The 7,297-nt window shown below is 57.0% G+C and overlaps 1 long non-coding RNA gene across 1 annotated transcript; it reads right to left on the reverse strand.

Moving 5' to 3' along the window:
* Positions 1-461: 461 nt before the first annotated feature.
* On the reverse strand, positions 462-3,602 carry LOC111824639. The gene is made up of 2 exons (XR_002827741.1): positions 3,430-3,602; positions 462-1,012 (listed from the first exon to the last, which is right to left on the reverse strand). It is a non-coding gene; the product is annotated as an uncharacterized LOC111824639 (long non-coding RNA).
* Between the last annotated feature and the right edge of the window lie 3,695 nt (positions 3,603-7,297).

Consider the following 7,297-nt stretch of genomic DNA (forward strand, 5'->3'; position numbering starts at 1 on the left):
GCAGTAATTCTCTCTGAAAAGGGTCCTTCTGGGCTCTGCCCTCCCCCCCCCCGTCAGTGGCATAAACACTTCACCCACAAGCAGACACAGAGGTTTGCATGAATAAGGCCCTATGTTGCCACGAAAGAATTCTATTCAATGTGACCCAAAGGGTAGATTCTACCAGTAATTCGTGGCCAGGAGAGTCGTTTCCAAAGGAATTCACACCAGGGGTGTGCGGGTGAACAGGAGAGCGCCCTGCCCGGCCGGTGTGGCTCCGCTGGTCGGAGCGGCGTCCTGGGCGCCTGAGGTCACGGGTTCGGCTCCAGATCAGGCACAAACCCAGGCTGTGCGTTCATCCCCGGTCCGGGCGTGTGTGGGAGGCAACCAGCTTATGTTTCTCTCCCTAAAATCAATTTAAAATACATATACAGCGAGAGAGCATCCCCAAAAGATGTATACACACTGGAACAGCTGACAGCTCGGCTTTGAAAATGAAATGTACTTTAGAAAACACTGGCTTTATGAGGATCCAAACTGTGTGTGCACATCTTTGGGGACGCCCTGTATGTGTTCTCAGGTGAGGATTCGATCGGAAGGAGAGCGGAACACAGCGTCCTGAAAGCGATCCATCACTCCACCGGAGGGACCCAGAGCAGCCACGTGAGATACGATTTAGAACTATTCCCCGCGAGCAGCCGACTCCTAAGGACGAGAGAAAGCCGCTGCTGACTGTGTTACCGCGGATACACAGGACACGGAGGCCGTCAGAGGCTTCGGAGAAAGGGGGGCTTGGCTTAACCAGGACCCACCGCTCGGCGACTGTGTGACCTGGGCCCAGTGTTTAGCCTTTGGAAGCCTCGGCGTCACCCATCTACATCGACAGGTGAGAATCTGGACACACAATCCAACTCGCCAGATCACACTCGATTCACACTATAAACACGCTCCAGAGGGCGGCCTACAGCGAGGGCTCAGTCACGGAGCTGCTGGCAGGACAGCGCTGCTGTCACTGGTGTGAGGGACGTCCGGCCTGGAAGGAAGCAGCAAAGGGTAGCACACGCCCAGGACCAGCGGCCGTCAGGAGAAACCGGCCCTGAGAGAGTCTAGAGCAGTGATGGCGAACCTATGACCACGCGTGTCAGAGGTGACACGTGAACTCATTTTTTTGGTTGATTTTTCTTTGTTAAATGGCATTTAAATATATAAAATAAATATCAAAAATATAAGTCTTTGTTTTACTATGGTTGCAAATATCAAAAAATTTCTATATGTGACACGGCACCAGAGTTAAGTTAGGGTTTTTAAAAATGCTGACAGGCCGAGCTCAGAAGGTTCACCATCACTGGTCCAGACGATGGGCTGCTGGACAAAGACAGTAATCCGACTACTGAGAATATTTTCAAAGAACGAAAGGAGATCACGTCTGAAGACGTTTGAGAATATCTCACCAAATAGAAAATCAACGGAGAAACTTATTTTATATATTTGTATTGATTTCAGAGAGGAAGGGAGAGGGAGAGAGAGATAGAAACATCAATGATGAGAGAGAATCATGGATCAACCACCTCCTGCATTCCCCCCCTCCCCCCACGGGGGATCGAGCCTGCAACCTGAGCATGTGCCCTGACCAGAATCGAACCCGGGACCCTTCGGTCCACAGGCCGACGCTCTATCCACCGAGCCAAACTGGCTAGGGCTCAACAGAGAAATTTAAACCAAAATTATTTTTAAATAGAAATTCTGGAGTTGAAACGTAGATAAATGAAGCGAAAAATTCACCAGAGGAGCTGAAAAGCAGATTTCCGCTGAGAAACAAAGAACCAGGGAACCAGGTCCAGTCCAGGGAACAGAACAGACAAAGAATGAAGAACAACGAACAGAGTCTTCACCAACATTAACATAAGGGGAGTCCCAGGAGGAAATAAATAAACGGGCAGATAAACTATCGGAAGAAATAATGGCTGAGAACGTCACACATGTGATTTCACACACACACACCTACACACCCAAGAAGCTCAATGCCTCCAGATGGAATAAACTGAAAGGCATCAATAGTTACAGTTGCAGGCAGATTATAATCCGACTGTTTAAAGACAAACAACAAGACTCCCCAACGCAACAGGAGAGAAGGAACTCGTCTAGAAAAGGGATCCTCACAACATTAACAGCCGACGGCTCATCAGAAGCCACAGCGGCCAGATGGCGGTGGAGTGGGCTCCTCAAGCTGTGAAATAACACTGTCAATCACGGGTTTCATATCCAGTAGAACTAGCCTTCGAGATGCAGGAGAAATGAAGACATTCCCAGATAAACAAAGCGTCCTGGCTCGGCTGAGAAAGCGCATCCACCCTATTCAGCTGTCGGCTGCACGCGTGGCAGTGGGCAGAGGGCGGCTCACGCACCACTAGACACTTCTATTCCTGGCCCGAGTGGGGGTTACAGACGCACTTGGCGATACTTCGGTGAGCCGTGCGTTTATGTCTTGTGTTTTATATCACACATTTAAAGAAAGAATAACAGATTTTTTTTCTGTCCACAAACAAAAGCACTATTTTATATTTATTACTTTAATTTCCCAAATAGAAATCACGTTAGGGACCAAACCCAGACACGTGGTGCAATAACCCACCGCTCTCTCCTAGGCCTTTGTTCCGGCCTCTCTCTCCTGCGTGGGATACTCTCACGGCTGTGTCCCCCATCCATCCCTACGCCCCCCACTCGTCACATCCACCCCTATGCCCCCCACTCGTCACATCCACCCCTACGCCCCCCACTCGTCACTGCCAGCCTTTCCCACAGCACCGAGGCCCCTCCCTGTGTCGGTCCCGTGTAACATGCAAACTCTTTAAGTACAGGAACTATGTCAGCATCTTCCCGGTGTTCTCACTAGCAGTGAGCACAGCACACAGGCAGCACAGAGTAACGGCAATGAATGAAGGCAGGTCCCTGACAAGCCCCACAGGAAGTGCTGGGAGTGCATCCCAGCGGAGCCCACGCCAAGGTTCCCGATAAGAGCAAAGCCAGCCCCGCAGTCACTAGCGGGTTCGCGTCTTTACATACGATTCACAGCCACGCTCCAGAGCGTCAGGCACAGACTTGGGAAGGTGGAAAAGAGGAGGGATGCGGGAACGGCTGTCACTCTGGAATGTTGCTGTCTCACGGAAGGAGTATCTCAGAAGACATGTTATGACAGAGAAAGCCTGACAGCTCACATCCTGTCTGCAGGGCGGGATCCGATCCCTTTTCTAAAGCGCAGGGCGAACCGCGCCGCGATCGCAGTGACACCGTCCCCCGCGCAGGCAGCCGCGTCCCCCGGCTCAGCTCCCCCCTCGCTCCCCCGGGGCTCACCTTGTCTGCCACCACCTTCGTTTCCATGGGGACCCAGAGGTGACACCCACGGGGGGAGGGGGAGGACCCGCCCCAGACCGACAGGAAGCGCCCACGAACCTGGAAGAGGAAGGCGTCGCCCAGGGAGTTGCTGAGGCAGAAGACGAAGTCCTTCTTGGGGTGCTCGGGCACGGCCTGCACGATGCCGTTCTCCACCCACACGGCGTGCTTGGGGACGCTGCCCGGCTCGATGCCCGACCTGCCGTCGCTCTCGTAGAAGAGGAGCGTGCACCCTGCGGACAGAGGGGGCAGGGCAGACACTGCGCGTGAGACCCAGGGGGTCGGGGCGGCCGAGCCTGTGAAGACGCGGGTACGCGGGTGGGCCCCGCGGAAGGCCGAGGTCTAAACCGCAGCTTCCCCACCCGCACGGGGCCCCTCGCAGCCTCGAGGTCTTCCCCTCCTCCTTCTGCTTTAGGCCATTTCACACTCGCATCCTCACGGGCACATGGGGCCTGAACACGGCACCGTGAGCAGCACGTGGCCCGCGCGAGGACGGGCAGCGCGGTCCCACCGGAGACCCTGCCCCAGAGTCTCCCGAGATGCGCAACCAGGACACACGGTTGCGGGGTTCCTGGGCCACATCCTGGGGAGCACACGCACTGCACTGGCTTCAGGCTGCAGGGTCAGGGGAGAAGGGAGAGGGTGGAGCCTCAGGTCTTCTACCTGCTGTGCGGGCATGGGGGTGGGGGGAGCGAGGGGGCGCTGTGGGCGTCCCGTGGGGAGGGACAGGGGTGTGGCCAAATGTCCCCGATGCCCAGGACAGACCCCATCGCAGAGGACTGTGGGGAACACGCCCCGCGCCCCTGCTAGGAGCCCCGCACCCCATTCCCTCAGCTCCCTGTCCCCTTCGGAACCGACCCCTTCAGAACTGGCCCGGGCAAGTAGAAACGAGGGGACAGTCCTTGCCACAGGCTGAGCCCGGAGCAGGAAGCTGAGGCTCACGATGAGGGGCCACCAGCCTGGGGGGCACACTGACACCCCCTGGTCTCCCATCCCCCGTGTTTATAGCTTTTCCACTTGGTCTACAATCCACCGTGACGGGAGATGGTGAAAACAGGCTTTCACTCCACTACTTCCTGGTTCCAATGTCAAGACAAGCGTGAGGCGCTTTAAACAGTAAAATAAAATAAAAATAAAAAGACCAGTGTGAGGCTGCGTCCTGAGCCCGCACACGCCCTGGTGCCGAGCGTCACCTGTGCGCTCCGCTCCCTGTGGCGGGAGACACTCGGGCTAATTCTAAGTGAAATCTCCTTTTAATTAATTCTCTGTCTAAAGTGGAAGAATCTTCGGGGAAATCACCGCCCCACCGTCCCAGGTGCTCTGCGTTTTAACTGGAGGTGAAGGGTTGCTAAGCAACGCGGGGCAGCCCTGCTGGGTGGCGGGAGGCCCAGGAGGAATGGGGAGGAGGCAGCGAAGGGCTCGGTGGCTCTGCCCGGGTCCCCACGGCCGCGTCACTCAGAGCTGGGTCACTGCGAGCAGAAGGCCCCTCCTCTCGGGGCTGGTGAGCTGCGCCCCGAAGCCGCCCGGCTTCCTCACCCCTCATTCCTGCCAGGACCCAGGACCAGCAAAGGCTAAACCGCCCTCGCCCAGGCCCCCGTGGAAAAGGAAGCACCGAGTATATCCCCCTGACACGGCTGCTGGGGCTACTGTGAGGGTCAGCGGGGAGCTCATGTGACCCCAACTTCAGGGCCCGTCACGGCCGAAGGCCATCCCCCGGGTCCCTGTGTTGAGTCCTTGCCCAGGACTCGGGGTGCGTCTGAACCAGGAGGCAGGGGCTGTAAGAGGGAATTGCGGTGAAGTGAGGGCACGTGGGGAGTCCCCATGCAACGGGGAGCGGACAGAACGTTCCCTGAGTTGAACACCCTCCGTGCATGTGTGATGACAGGGCGTTTCATTTAGCACGGCAGATAGAATTCAAAGTTTCATGTCAACATTTCATGCAGTTTCCCACAGAAATGACTATGGCTGCCAGGATTCTGCTTTTTGTGCCAATGTCGACCCCCTGAGGCGGACGCTGAGCATGAGTGAGACCAGGATGTGAGAAGGAGTCTGCCTCTTCCCGAGACGTTCCAGGAAGGGGAGCCACGGAAGTCGGGACCCACCCGTCAGACGATGGGGAAGGTGGCATCCGCCCCACGGCGGCAGCAGCGCCGGACACGCAGCCCGAGGCCCTCCGTGGGACAGCTGCGTGCTCCGGGGCGCCCCCCCCAACCCCCGGGAGCGAGACTGCCATACCAGCCTCCCTTGCAGCTAGGCCTGACTCATTCCAATGGAAGCAAGACAGATGTGGGCCACTTCCGCGCAGTGCCCTCCCTTCCCCATCTTTCCACTGGAATGTGGACCTGCTGGTGGGCCAGCCTGACCACACAGACGAGACAGTTCTAGGAACAGCTGAGCAACAAGACAGGAGGAGGCTGGGCCCCTGATGAGTCACAGGATTGCCACCCCGGCTTGAGGGGCTCTGACTCTGGGAGGAGGGAGGGACACAGAGTTCTGTTGCTTAAGACATTGTCCCTGCGGGTCACTGGGACGTGTGGCAAGACCGACTGTCTAATCACATGCTCCCTTCCTGTTTTCCCAGCCTCGAAGCAACAGCTGACACAGGAGCACTGGGCCCACCCAGACCCTACACGGCTGTGCCTCCGGGACTGGCTGTTCCCACACCAACCACAGCTGGTGGAACCCGCGTCACCCGGTCTCGTGTGTGCGCCGCACAGGTGAGCCCCGGTTTCTTCTCCTGGCTTGTCCCCTGCACTTACCGACCCACCTAAGCCAGCCCACCATGTACAGCCCGTCCCACACGCACTCATGACAGGTCCCGGGGGCTTGCGAGTGCTGCTCCGCGTACGACACAGAGCTCACGCTGTGTTACAACGTCTACACTACGGAGCACGTGCAGACACCTGTACACACGCTCAAAAATACATGCAAAACGCCGCCATACAAAGTGTGGTGGTGATGAATGAAAAGGCGGGGGCATACACTAGTACGTGTACACGGATCTGTCCACGGATCTGTACATGCTCACGTGGATACTCAGTGTGGCCGTAAACGGTGACTTTCACAAACACATTGTGACTTAGGCGGCCTGAGCTCTAATATTCTGTTTTCACCTGAAAAATGGCAATTCCAGAAGATTCAAGCTCATGACTTTCCCTCTCAGACACGGGGAGGCACATCACTAACGAGAATGATAAAAAAAATAACCTGTCAGGCCGTCCCCGAAACTGTCATGAGACCCAGCGACCTGCAGGAGGCGCCTGGCTTCTCTGTGTGAAAATGAAGACACGCAGCGTGGGCAGGAGGGACGGGAGCCCCTCATCCGGGGACACAGAGTTTAGTGAAGAATGACCAGCAGGTGCCCTTGGTCACCGCCTGTGAGGAACACAAAAGGGCGGCAGGGCCCGGCCAGCGTGGCTCATGGTTGAGCATCGACCTATGAACCAGGAGGTCACGGTTCGATTCCCGGTCAGGGCACAGGCCCGGTTTGCGGGCTTGATCCCCAGTGTGGGGTGTGCAGGAGGCAGCCAACCCATGATTCTCTCTCATCATTGATGTTTCTTCCTCTCTCTCTCCCCCTCTCCCTCTCTGAAGTTGATGTGTGTGTGTGCGCGCGCGTCAGAAGTTAGCTGTCATATTAAGTACAGTAAGCACAACGCAGTGATGTTTAAGGCAGTGGCTACAGCATCCTCTGCGCATGTTTAAGGCAGTGGCTACAGCGGGGTGGGATGGAGTGCACGTGGGCGATGGAGCGCACCTGGGCGCACGTGGGGCGGATGGAGCGCACCTAGGCGCACGCCCCCGGGGGCGGGGTGGGGTCCCCTCTCATCTTTGAGGGACGCCCAGTAGTGCTTCCAGCGCCGGCGCGCGGCGGGCTCCACCTTCCGGCTCTTCTTGTGCACCAGCAGGTTCTTGACGGCCAGCGCGC

Source organism: Myotis lucifugus, unplaced genomic scaffold (assembly GCF_000147115.1).
Source record: "Myotis lucifugus unplaced genomic scaffold, Myoluc2.0 scaffold_3430, whole genome shotgun sequence".
NCBI classification, from domain to species: Eukaryota; Metazoa; Chordata; class Mammalia; order Chiroptera; family Vespertilionidae; genus Myotis; species Myotis lucifugus.